Consider the following 14,447-nt stretch of genomic DNA (forward strand, 5'->3'; position numbering starts at 1 on the left):
TCAGAGGAACTCCACGAGAGCCAAAATATGACCTTGAGTATATCCCACCTGACTTTAGAGACCATCTCAAGAATAGGTTTGACATGTTGAACACCAATGACCGAAGAGTGGACGAGGTGTGGAAAGACATCGAGGACATCATACATGAAGAAAACAAGAAGTCATTAAAAAGACAGGAAAGAAAGAAAAGACCAAGATGGATGTCAGAGGAGACTCTGAAACTTGCTCTCGAACGTCGAGCAGATAAAACAAAAGGAAAAATTAATCAAGTAAAAAAACTGAACAGAAGATTTCAAAGGGTAGCTGGAGAAGACAAAGTAAAGAATTATAATGACATGTGCAAAGAGCTGGAAACAGAAAACCAAAAGGGAAGAACACACTCGGCGGCTCTCAAGCTGAAAGAACTGAAGAAAAAACTCAAGCCTCAAGTTGCAATAGTGAAGGATTCCACGGGGAAAATATTAAATGATGCAGGAAGCATGAAAAGAAGATGGAAGGAATACCCAGAGTTATTATACCAAAAAGAATTAGTCGATGGGCAACCATTTCAAGAGGTGGCATATGATCAGGAACTGATGGTACTGAAGGAAGAAGTCCAAGCTGCTCTGAAGGCCTTGGTGAAAAACAAGGCTCCAGGAATTGATGGAATATCAATTGAGATGTTTCAACAAACAGATGCAGCACTGGAGGTGCTCACTCGTCTATGCCAAGAAATGTGGAAGACAGCTTCCGGGCCAACTGACTGGAAGAGATCCGTATATGCCTATTCCCAAGAAAGATGATCCAACCAAATGTGGAAATTATAGAACAATATCATTAATATCACACGCAAGCAAAATTCTGCTGAAGATCATTCAAAAACGGCTGCAGCAGTGTATCGACAGGGAACTGCCAGAAATTCAGGCTGGCTTCAGAAGAGGATGTGGAACCAGGGATATCATTGCTGATGTCAGATGGATCCTGGCTGGAAGCAGAGAATACCAGAAGGATGTTTACCTGTGTTTTATTGACTATGCAAACACGTTTGACTGTGTGGATCATAACAAATTATGGGTAACATTGAGAAGAATGGAAATTCCAGAACACTTAATTGTGCTCATGAGGAACCTTTAGATAGGTCAAGAGGCAGTTGTTTGGACAGAATAAGGGGATACTGATTGGTTTAAAGTCAGGAAATGTGTGCTTCAGGGGTGTATTCTTTCACCATACCTATTCAATCTATATGCTGAACAAATAATCCAAGAAACTGGACTATATGAAGAAGAACGGGGCATCAGGATTGGAGGAAGACTCCTTAACAACCTGCGTTATGCACATGACACAACCTTGCTTGCTGAAAGTGAAAAAGACTCGAAGCACTTACTAATGAAGATCAAAGACCACAGCCTTCAGTATGGATTACACCTCAACACAAAGAAAACAAAAATCCTCACAACTGGACCAATGAGCAACATCATGATAAACGGAGAAAAGATTGAAGTTGTCAAGGATTTCATTTTACTTGGATCAACAATCAACAGCCATGGAAGCAGCAGTCAAGAAATCAAAAGACGCATTGCACTGGGCAAATCTGCTGCAAAGGACCTCTTCAAAGTGTTGAAGAGGAAAGATGTCACCTTGAAGACTAAGGTGCACCTGACCCAAGCCATGGTATTTTCAATCACATCATATGCATGTGAAAGCTGGACAATGAATAAGGAAGACCGAAGAAGAACTGATGCCTTTGAATTGTGGTGTTGGCGAAGAATATTGAATGTATCATGGACTGCCAGAAGAATGAACAGATCTGTCTTGGAGGAAGTAAAACCAGAATGCTCCTTAGAAGCAAGGATGGCGAGACTGAATTTTAAATACTTTGGACATGTTGTCAGGAGGGATCAGTCTCTGGAGAAGGACATTATGCTTGGCAAAGTACAGGGTCAGTGGAAAAGAGGAAGACCCTCAACAAGGGGGACTGACACAATGGCTGCAACAATGGGGTCAAGCATAACAACGATTGTAAGGATGGCTCAGAACCGGGTAGGGTTTCGTTCTGTTGTGCACAGGGTCACTATGAGTCGGAACTGACTCAATAGCACCTAACAATAAGAAAGTATGCGTCAATTTGGCTAAGCCATGATTCCCAGTGTTGTGTGGTTGTCCTCCATTTTGTGATCTCATGTAATTTTCCTGTGTGTTGTGAATCCTAATCTCTGCCTGTGGTTAATGAGGCAAGATGAGGTTATGTTAAAGAGGATTAGGGTGAGATGCAACACCCTTACTCAGGTCACAGCCCTGATCCATGTAAGGGGAGTTTCCCTGGGATGTGGTCTGAATCACTTTTTCTGTTATAAGAGATGAAAGTAGAGAAAGAGGGGCCTCATACCACCAAGAAAGAAACCCCGGGAGGGGAGCTCGTCCTTTGGACCCTGGGTCCCTGCACTAAGAAGCTCCTAGACCAGGGGAAGATTGATGACAAGGACCTTCCCCCAAAACCGACAGAGAGAGCAAGCCTTCCCCTAGAGCTGGCACCCTGAACTTGGACTTCCAGCCTCCGAGACTGTGAGAGAATAAATTTCTGTTTTTTAAAGCCATCCACTTGTGGTATTTCTGTTATGGCAGCACTAGATAAGTAAGACAGAAGCCAAGCGCTCGACCGTTTGTCCTACCCAGGGACTCCAAATACTCTCTACCTCCCCTTATTTTTCTAAACCAGGATCCTTGCTAACCAAGGGCTTCAGCTCTCAAAAGCACTTGGGTACAGCTTCCAGATTTTCTCATTAAATTCTCTTGAAACTTGTGGCCTTAGACTAAGGCTCAATTGCAGTATTGGGTGCTAAGTTTTATCCCATGCAGGACTCTGATGCTAACGTCCAAAGCCATTCCAACGGGATGGTTTGATGAGTCCAGTGTGCCTATCAGAGCCTTTTGACCAACAACTTAGCATTTTAGACAGCCACCTCTCTGCTTACTCAGCTGCTCTTGTTCCCTCTTCTTTCCCCTCATCTTCCTCATCTTTTGCTTCGTTTTCTCTTTCTTATCTGTTCTTTCCCCTCCCCATTTTCTCTTTCTCCCTCCTCTCTGTATCTCTGCCCCACATTCCCACATTACATATGGCAGAATGCCAAAGGACTGGTCTCCAAGGTTCAGGACCCTCTGGGTAGCTGTCATGGACTGAATTATGTCCCCCAAACACATGTGTATTAACTTGTTTAGGTCATGATTCCCACTATTCTGTGGTTGTCCTCCATTTTCAGATTGTAATTTTATGTTAAAGAGGACTAGGGTGGGATTGTAACACTCTTACCAGGTCACATCCTTGATCCAATGCAAAGAGAGTTTCCCTGGGTGTGGCCTGCACCACCTTTTATCTCTCAAGAGAGAAAAGGAAAGGGAAGCAAGCAGAGAGCTGGGGGCCTCATACCACCAAGAAAGCAGTACTGGGAGCAGGGTGCATCCTTTGGGCCCGAGGTTCCTGTGCTGAGATGCTCCTAGACCAAGGGAAGACTGAGGACAAGGACCTTCCTCCAGAGCTGACAGAGAGAGAGCCTTCCCCTGGGGCCAGTGCCCTGAACTTGGACTTCTAGCCTACCGGACTGTGAGAGAATAAACTTCTCTTTGTTAAAGCCATCCACTTGTGGTGTTTCTGTTACAGCAGCGCTAGGTGACCAAGACAGTAGCCTAGCAGTTGTTGCTGATGAGTCGACTCGTACTCATGGAGACCCCAAGTGTATCAAGCTCAAACTGTGCTCCACAGGGTTTTCAATGGCAGATTTTTTGGAAGCAGATCACAACGTCTCTGGATGGATTTGAACCTCCAGTCTTTGGGTTAGCAGACAAGTGCAGTAACTGTTTGCACCGCCCAGGAACCTCCTGGGAAGCCGAGAGGGAGTTATTCGGTTTGTCCTTTTGTCTCAGTCTCTATATTTGCAAAATATATTGCGGGAAGGTATTGGATAGTTTTCACTGTGCTTGGGGAACTGTAGGGATTGGGGAGTATAGGGGAGGGGAGAGTCCAGAGCCTGCCCACCCCTTTCCTCTCCTTGTAGCAGCTGCTGCTTTAGGTGGCTGCTCCCCCGTTGCTACTTTCACACAGGCCTGTTGAACACAGACTTGCTGCACACACCACAGCGCAGGTGTAGGCATCTTACTCAACTGAGCTCACCTGAGGGCTGTGCTTCCCTCCTGTCTCAGTAATTAGCCCAAGGGGGTAGGAAGGGACCCCAGGAGGGGCAGAGTCTTCTCGTGCACGGAGATGGATCCAGGAAGGAAAGCCACTCTTACCCTGTCTTGGAAGGAACTGCAAGGGCACCATGAGGCTAGTGTCCCTATCAGCCCTCTGCTGCCTGGGAATGACGCCATCACCACCATCACCGAGGAAAGGAGCCAAGAGAAGGGGGAGGAGAGGGAGCCAACACAGACTGATAGCTCGGCTGAGACTCTGAACACGGCTGTCCCTGAGGTCAGTAAGCCCTTGAAACTTCCAGTTAAATAAATCTAACAGCCTATATTCCTTTACAAAAGTTAGTTTGAATTGGATTCCTGCCAGTTGGGAAAAAACAAAAAGCCCTTATTTGCACATGGGGGTTGGAAACGTTGGAACTCAGTGGGTTGAATGATCTTTATGATTCTTTCTCTTTTTGTTCCTCCCCTCCCCCAATGGCTGCAGATTGTCAGGACTTTCTTCCAAGGCAACCCTGGGTGGATTCGAACTGCCAATCCTCCAGATAATAATCCAGCACTTAACCGTGAGCCCTACCCAGGGACTCCCCATGTTTTAATATTTTCCCCTGTCTTCCCTCTTCCCTGCTTTACCCAGAATTTAGTCCATTGCTGGTCATATTTTCTCCCACCATGTTTCATATCTGTTTGTCTAATTTTGAAAAGCAGAGGAATCAAATGGTTTTGTTATTTCTTTAATGAGCATCGTCTGAGACTGCTTTCTCCTTGTAGGTCAAGATTGATTTTTTCCCCCAACAGTTATAGCCCTTTAATTTTTAAACAGGCATATGGCATGGATCTACCCAAGCAATTTTAAAAAGAAAGAAAGAAAAAAAAAAACAAAAAACAAGGTCACGCTTCTCCTATGCAGTTGGGGTGCGTTTGGGAAAGCCACAGGGAGTATGATGTCATGCGGGGAGGTGGAGTGCCTGCTTGTCTCCAGGGACAGACGGCTATTTTCCTGGCTTTGGTTCTGACTCACTTCTGTCACTTTCACCCTTGATGTCCAAGGCGGCATCCTGGGCTGTGCCTTCCTGATACAGAAGCTCTGGGATCCAGCGCTCAGAGCTAGGCAGCAACGGAGCCCACTCCCTCCCCGTGCTAGCAGGAAACCTGTGATTTCCCACGCTGGAGAGCCGTCCTCCCCAATTGTCCCTCATTTTTAAACTGAGGACTTTTTCTCATCCACGGCAGCTATTTGACATCATCATTTTGACCTGCTGGACCTGGAGAATCTGTGTTTATCCTCAGAAGGTACAGTTTGTTGTTGGGTGCCATCGAGTCAGTTCCAACTCATGTACAACGAAATGAAACACTGCCTGGTCCTGCACCATCCTCACAATCGTTGCTGTGTTTGAGCCCATTGTTGCAGCCACCGTGTCAATCCATGTCGTTGAGAGTCTTCCTCTTTTTCGTTGACCCTCTACTTCACCAAGCATGATGTCGTTCTCTAGTGACTGGTCCCTCCTGAGACCAAAGTAAGCAAGACAACCTCTTGCTTAAAAGGGTCTAATATACACTTAAAAAGCTTCTGAACTTCGTCTCACCAATGTAGACCTATAGCTGCCACTTGCCGAGTTCCTGCTACGTGCATGGCATGTTAAATACAATCATCAGTCATCGCAGAACCTATAAAAAGTCGGCATGCTTTTTGTGCTTTATAGACCACCATACTGAAACTCAGAGAGGTTAGGCTACTGGCCCAGGGTCACACAGCTAGGAAATGAGAGAGAGACGGGATTTGAACCCAAGTCCATCTAACTCCAAAGTGTGCATGGTTATGACTTTGCCGCCAGTGTCTCCTGTTCAGAAGTACATGGTGAATAACTGCTCCTTTGCTGTGGGGGAGGGGCTGGAGAATTCTTGTAGGGATGCAAAGGACAACCTTCTAACTGCAATTTCCCCAGAGATGAAGATTCTTTAACCCAAGCTATCCTCATTTTCACACAGGCTCAGCTGCTTGGATCATTGTTCTAGAAAAGCCCAGGATGGAAGTTGAACTGCTCATCCAGGTCTATCTTGTCTTTAGTCCCGGGCAGCAGGCAGGGATGGGGGGCTGCGGGCAAAGAGCCCAACTTTGAGGGTTGCCCAAGCGGAGAGAAGTTCAAGCAGGGAAAAGCAGGCATTGCGAGTGGAGCAGCATCTAGACTGTGCTGACCAGGGCTGTGGCCACTGGCCGCATGGGGCTGTTGAGGACCTGAAATGTGGCCACTCCTATCCGAGCTGGGCTGTTAGTGTAGAACCGACACCAGCTTTCAGAGACCCAATATGAAAAAGCCAGTTCTGCTCTGTCCTGTAGGGTCCATGTGAGCTGGAATTGACTCGACGGCAGTGTCCTTAATATGAAAAAAGAGAAAGTAAAGTCTCTCATTAATAATTTCTTTCTACTGGCTACATGTTGAAATAATAATATTTTAGGTCACTAGGCTAACTCAAATATATTATTAAAATTAATTCCACCTGGTCTCTCTCTTTTTTTTCTTTTTATTTTTAATGTGGCTACTAGAAAATTAGAAAGTATGTGTATGCCTTGGATTTGAGGCTCATGTTACGTTTCTGCTCTGCTCATGTCACTTAACCTCTCTGAGCTTCAGGGTCTTAGTCTGGAAAGTCTGAAAAACACACCTACTCTGCGGGTTTTGTGATAATCAGCTGAATTAGTGTATCTAAAATGCCACATATGTAGTACAACTCAGCACGTGGCAGCTGCTTTCCTAGAAAATAAACACCCTGAAGCAAGCCAGCATGACCACCAACAGAACCTTCCGAGGCTCAGAGGGTTACATGGTGTAGAAAGAGAAAATTTCAGAAAAAGCAGCCCTCAGGGTAGAACAAAGCAGTTGTCATGGAGTCGACTCCAGTTTATGTATCAGAGTAGAACTGTGCTCCATAGGGCTTTCAAATAGCTCATCTTTTGGAAGCAGATCACCAGGCCTTTCTTCCGAGGTGTCTCTGGGTGGACTCAAACCTCGACCCTTTTGTTTAGCAGGCCTAGCATGTTAACTCTTTACACCACCCAGGAACTCCCTGGGATAGGATAAGGCGGCTTTTATAAAACTCTTAACAGTGGTGTCGCTAGGGTTGGTGTCACCGACTGGGGTAACTCACAGTGCCACAAGCCCCCACCACGGAGCGGACTAGCCACACCCTTCCCCCTTCCCCCCCTGCAGCTCCCCTGCAGCTCCTCCGCTGTCCCATTGGCCGAGGCAGAAACCCTCCTTTCCACCCAATGGCAGGTGTACTGGGTGACGGGTGACGCCAACCCCAGTGACATCACTGCTTTGGGGACCCCTCCTCCAGCGGCATCAGCCCGTCCCCCGCCACTGCCACCACCACGAACCCTGGAGTCATTTTGACGCCACCTCCTCTGACAACATCAGGGGATGCGGTCCGCACGCCCCACACCCCCCTGGTGATGCCACTGATATCCAGGCAGGGTGTTAAATTGATAAGGCTCACAGGCTATGATCAAGAGCTTGTAGAAAGTTAGAAGGAAATGCATGATTAACTTTGGAATCTAGTTAAAGCTGTAAAATAAATGGATCCATGCGCGGCCTTGAACGTGTGCTGGCTCTTCTCCAGTGGTCCCTACAAATCCGTCTCCGCTGCCCACCCCACACGGAGCAGAGAAGTCCGCCTCCGAGGACCGTGGGTGTGTCCAGCGGCCGGAGATCTGAGGGCAGGAGGGGTGTTTGTCTAATTCTGCAAGATCAATCTATTTTATTTTGACCCACAGTATATATTGCATTAAAAATAATTCCCCAAAGGACAAACATTGCAGGATCCTATTTACAGGAAACATCTAAAATAGGCCAGTGCATAGAGACCAAAGTTTACTAGTGGTTACCAAGGATGGCCTCCACGTGTCTGTCAGTTTGGCCTGCCGTGGGGGTTTGTGTGTTGCTGTGATGTTGGAAGCTATGCCACCGGTATTCAGCAGGGTCACCCATGGAGGATAGGTTTCAGCTGAACTTCCAAACTAAGACAGACTATATGACTATATGAAGAAGAACGGGGCATCAGGATTGGAGGAAGACTCATTAACAACGTTGCTTGCTGAAAGTGAAGAGGACTTGAAGCACTTACTAATGAAGATCAAGGACCACAGCCTTCAGTATGGATTACACTTCAACACAAAGAAAACAAAAATCCTCACAACTGGACCAATGAGCAACATCATGATAAACGGAGAAAAGATTGAAGTTGTCAAGGATTTCATTTTACTTGGATCCACAATCAACAGCCATGGAAGCAGCAGTCAAGAAATCAAAAGACACGTTAAAAAAAAAAAAAAACTAAACCCAGTGCCGTTGAGTCGATTCCGACTCATAGCAACCCTATTGCATTGCATTGGGTAAATCTGCTGCAAAGGACCTCTTCAAAGTGTTGAAGAGGAAAGATGTCACCTTGAAGACTAAGGTGCACCTGACCCAAGCCATGGTATTTTCAATCGCATCATATGCATGTGAAAACTGGACAATGAATAAGGAAGACCGAAGAAGAGTTGACTCCTTTGAATTGTGGTGTTGGCGAAAAATATTGAATATACCGTGGACTGCCAAAAGAACGAACAAATCTGTCTTGGAAGAAGTACAACCAGAATGCTCCTTAGAAGCAAGGATGGCGAGACTGCGTCTTACATACTTTGGACATGTTGTCAGGAGGGATCAGTCCTTGGAGAAGGACATCATGCTTGGTAATGTAGAGGATCAGCAAAAGAGAGGAAGACCCTTGATGAGATGGATTGACACAGTGGCTGCAACAATGAGCTCAAGCATAACAATGATTGTAAGGATGGCTCAGAACCGGGCAGTGTTTCGTTCTGTTGTGCGTAGGGTCGCTATGAGTCAGAACGGACTCAACGGCACCTAACAACAACAACAACAACCAAGGATGGGTGGGTGGGGGACAGGGGAGTTACTGCCTAAGGGACACTGAGTTTCTGTTAATGGAGGTGGAATAATTTGGGAACAGATAGCAGTGATGGTTGTACAACATGGTAGACACAATTCATGGCACTGAGTTGTACACATTGAAAAAGTCAAAATGGAAAAAAAATACTCCCAGTATGCATGAATGTATTGCAAACCTCAGAACTGCAGTCTAACCTAACCTAACAATGTCTCCTTATTTTCTACAAGTTTCTCTCCTGGTGTTATGGATTAAATTATGTCCCCCAAAAAATGTGTATCAACTTGGTTAGGCCATGATTCCCAGGATTGTGTGGTTGTCCACCATCTTGTGATCTGATGTGATTATTCTTCGTGTTATAAATCCTAACCTCTAAGATGTTAAAGAGGCAGGATTAGAGCCAGTTATGTTAATGAGGCAGGACTCATTCTACAGGATTAGGTCATATTTTGAGTCAGTCGCTTTGGAGATATAAAAGGGAATTGAGTGCAGAGGAGAGGACCTCATGCCACCAAAAAAGCACTGGGAGAATAGCACATCCTTTGGACACAGGGTCCCAGTGCGGAGAAGCTCCTAGACTACGGGAAGATTGATGACAAGGACCTTCCCCCAGAGCCAACGGAGAAAGAAAGCCTTCCCCTAAAGGCAGCACCCTGAATTCAGACTTCTAGGTTCCCAAACTGTGGGAGAATAAACTTCTGTGTGTTAAAGCTATTCACTTGTGGTATTTGTTATGGCAGTACTTGATGACTAAGACACCTAGTTAGTATCACCCATAAGACAAGAGACTGTGGTTGAAGCCAGGAGAGCAATGGGGTGGAACAGGGAGAGGAGAGGAACATTCCAACTTGTCCAGTCTCCCTCCAGCTCTGGGGCAGCCCCTGAACACCTCTGCTGACCGTCTGTAGGCTCATGGAGCTCCAACTCAAAAACCATTATGCCAGCCATTTGCAATCAGCATGAACAGAATATCGGACAGATGTCTGTTGATCATGTATTATTTTATCAGATACAGTGTCATTCTCCACCAAGGCTTCAAATACTGGCTGTGCCACTTCCTAATTGTATATCCTTGATCAAGTATCTCAGCCTCTCTGATCCTCAAACTCCACATCTTCCAAACGGAGGTAAAGATCGGTGTCCCACAGGGCAGCTGGGAGGAAGAAACAAGAAAATGGGGATGAAGTGTCCAGCACTGAGTAGCACAGAGTAGGTGCTCCATTCCTGTAAGTGCTCTGCCCTTTGACCTGTCCTCCCCTTCCCTGTATATGGAAACTCTAGCTCCTGTCTTGAACTTATACAAAACCCAAGCCAGTTGCAGTCGAGTCGACTCTAACTCATGGAGATTCCATGTGTGTCAGCGTACAACTGGGCTCCATTGGGTTTCCAACGGCTTATTTTCAGACGTAGATCGCCAGGTCTTTCTTCTGAGGTGCCTCTGGGTGGACTCGAACCTCCAACCTTTTGGTTAGCAGCTGAGTGAATTAGCTGCACTGCCTGGGGACTCTGAACTTATACAAAGAGGAGTGTTAACCGTAGTGACGATGACAGACTGCTATAGCACACATACTACCCCCCGCCCACGCCCAGATCTCTCAGTAACCAGCGGCCCCTATCACTTCAGTGAGGGTTTGGGGCTCAGGACTGTGGAAGCACAGGGAGTTGTTACACTCGATGATGGCAGAAAACCTACTTTTACATTCTGGGTCTACAGAGGAAACTGAAGGCATTGTTTAACTTCTGCTCCAAAGAGCTCGATACCACGGTTTCCTGCCTGCCCAGGAGTCACTCACTGAAGGACTACAGGGTTATCTTCCCCTTGTTTTCCTGCTTTTCCTTTTCTCACCTGCTATTTTTAAGGTGACTTTTCTACATTTTCTGTTTTCCCCTTCTTCTTCTGGCTAAATATATTTCCATAATTAGCATATTTTCACTTGGCAGATTTATATTTATCATCATTATTTATGTCCATCCCTCCTTCTGCTTCTAAAAACTGAGAAATGAAATGTTTTTTCAACTGATTAAAATTCCTGTAAAACTGAATTTCAACCGTCATTATTATTTTTTTTTTTTTTCATATTTACTGTGTTTTCTTCGATTCTTCTGCGACGTCTTTGTTGTTGTTGTTCGGTGCCGTGCAGTTGGCTCCAACTCACAGCGACCCTGTGTATAACAGAACGAAACACTGCCGGGTCCTTCACCACCCTTATGATCATTGTTACGCTTGAGTCCTTTGTTACAGCCACTGTGTCAATCCATCTCGTTGAGGGTCTTCTTCCTTTTTGCTGACCCTCTGCTTTACCAGGCATGATGTCCTTCTCCAGGGGCTGATACCCTCAAAGTATGTGAGATGTAGTGTCACCATCCTTGCTTGTAAGGAGCATTCTGGTTGTACTTCTTCCAAGACAGATTTGTTCATTCTTTCGACAGTCCACGATATATTCAATATTCTTTGCAAACACCACAATTCAAAGGCGTCAATTCTTCTTCAGTCTTCCTTATTCATTGTCCAGGTTTTTCATGCATATGAGGCGATAGAAAACACCCTGGCTTGAGTCAGATGCACCTTAGTCTTCAAGGTGACATTTTTGCTTTTCAACACTCTAAAGAGGCCTTTTGCAGCAGATTTGCCCAATGCAATGCGCCCTTTGATTTCTTGACTGCTGCTTCCATGTGTGTTGATTGTGGATCCAAGTAAAATGAAATCCTTGACAACTTCAATCTTTTCTCCGTTTATCATGATGTTGCTCATTGGTCCAGTTGTGAGGATTTTTGTTTTCTTTATGTTGAGGTGTAATCCATACTGAAGGCTGTGGTCTTTGATCTTCATCAGTAAGTGCTTCAAGTCCTGTTCACTTTCAGCAAGCAAGGTTGTGTCATCTGCATAACACAGGTTGTTAATGAGTCTTCCTCCGGTCTTGATGCCCCCTGTTTTTCTCCATATAGTCTAGCTTCTCGGGTTACTTGTTCAGCATATAGATTGAATAAGTATGGTGAGACGATACAACCCTGACGCACACCTTTCCTGACTTTGAACCATGCAGTATCCCCTCGTTCTTTTCAAACAACTGCCTCTTGATCTATGTACAGGTTCCTCATGAACACGATAAAGTGTTCTGGAATTCCCATTCTCTGCAATTATCCATAATTATGTTATCCATAATTTGTTATGATCCACACAGTCGAATGCCTTTGCTTTGTCAATTATACACCCGTAAATATCTTTCTGGTATTCTCTGCTTTCAGCCAGGATCCATCTGACATCAACCATGATATCCCTGGTTCTACATCTTCTCTTGAATCTGGCTTGAATTTCTGGCAGTTCCCTGTCGATGTACTGCTGCAGCTACTTTTGAATGGTCTTCAGCAAGACTTTACTTGTGTGTGATATTAATGACATTGTTTGATAATTTCCGTATTTGGTTGGATCACCTTTCTTTGGAATAGGCATAAATACGGATCTCTTACAGTCAATTGGCCAGGTAGCTGTCTTCCAAATTTCTTGTCTAATGACCTGCAATCCACCAAAATTTATAAGAGAATGAATGAATGGCGTGGTAGAATAGGAAAAATCATATTTCTCTATATCTGTGGGCCTCGGCCCCCACCTGACAGAATCCTAGAATCCATCTCCTGTCCTTCTTTGAGAGATGAAGAAACTGAGCCTCAAAGAGGTGTTATGAATTGACTAATGTCACACTGTGTCACACACATTGCAATGCCTGGTCGTCTTTTCCTACAACCACTGTGTGCCCTTTCTCAGTGGAGGTGCATAGTGGCAGGAGTCTGAGCAGGGCATGTAGCTCTGGCTTTCTCACTAGGGGTATAATCTGGGGCATCACCTTTTACTCCCTCTGCACCTCTGTTTTTTCACTTGTAAAATCAAGAATGCCCACTCTACCACCTACCTCACCTAAGATACATATTAAAAAGCCCCATTGCTGCCGAGTCGATTCCAACCCAGTGATCCTATAGGACAGAGTAGGACCATCCCATAGGATTTCCAAGGAGAGGGTTGGTGGATTCGAACTGCTGGCCTTTTTGTTAGCAGCCAAGCTCTTAACCACTGCCCTACCAGGGCTCTTTTTGAAAAAGTAAACTGATGGTAAATACCAGCAACTGACATTATTCACTAAACCCCATTCCTGTGAGTGGATTCTGACTCATAGCAATCCTGTAGGACAGAGCAGAACTTCTCCAGAATGATCCCAAGGCTGTAAATCTGTATGAAAGCAGACCGCCACATCTTTCTTCTGCAGAAGATCTGGTAGGTTGGAACCACCAACCTTCCGGTTAGGAGCCAAGTGCTTAACCACTGCACTACCAGGGCTGCTTTTGAAAAAGTAACAATGTTAAATACCAGCAACTGACATTATTTTACTCGCATTTGCTTATCTTGTGTCAACTGAAGAGTATTTAAGGTGATGTTCTTTCCCAATTTTGATACAACTGGGTATTTCCTGTGAAAAACGTCTTTCTGGGTATCTCGGGGTTGTTTCATGTTAAAAGATCATGTTTCACAAGAAAGTGATGGAAAGAATGTGGGTGGGTCCAGTGAGTACTGACTTCCACAGGGTATATGGTACCAACATGTGGCATTCCAGAGAAATTACAAAACAAAGAACATGGGTGCCAGTGACACAACCACAACCTCAGTGGCCGGCCACACAAACATTCAGCACAAAGAATCTTTGAGGAAGTTAGACTGGGGTTATACTCGACCACAAGGAAGTTGTTATCAGTGCAGGTTGCCAGGTAGCTGTAATGCATCCATAAAAAAGGCAGATTTTCTTCGGGGCCTGAGAATCATTGTCCAGAATCATTGCTCTCCTTTTGAGAATGTGTGAGATAAGATTACTATTTACCTATCTTTCTTAAAAGTCCAGAGAAATGGAGCCCATGAGAGGCATTTTCTTTGCTTCATCCTCAAGCCATTGGATTCCTACATCTTGGCTCACTGCTGCCAGCTTGTTGAGAAACCTTAGGCCCTTCCATGGCAACTGTGCAGCCCCTGCCCGCGTTTCTCACCCACCAGATGGGAGAAAATCAAAAGCCTGACAATATGCTCACTTGCTGTGTACCCAGCTCTGTTCTAGGTACTGGGGACCCAGTAGTGGGATAAGAAAAGCAAAACGAACCAAAAAAATAATAGACTCCTTGAATCACAGGAATAATGGCTTGGCGTGGACTCAATTATAAAACTAAAGTTGTATTTGGGGATTTTGAAAGGACTTGCTAATGTACATTAAATATTATCTCCTAAAAGGATACTTTTTAGATTGGCAGTGAATTAGATTTTTGATGATGCAAGAAACTTGCAAATATTACATTAAATA

Source organism: Elephas maximus, chromosome 6, assembly GCF_024166365.1.
Source record: "Elephas maximus indicus isolate mEleMax1 chromosome 6, mEleMax1 primary haplotype, whole genome shotgun sequence".
NCBI classification, from domain to species: Eukaryota; Metazoa; Chordata; class Mammalia; order Proboscidea; family Elephantidae; genus Elephas; species Elephas maximus.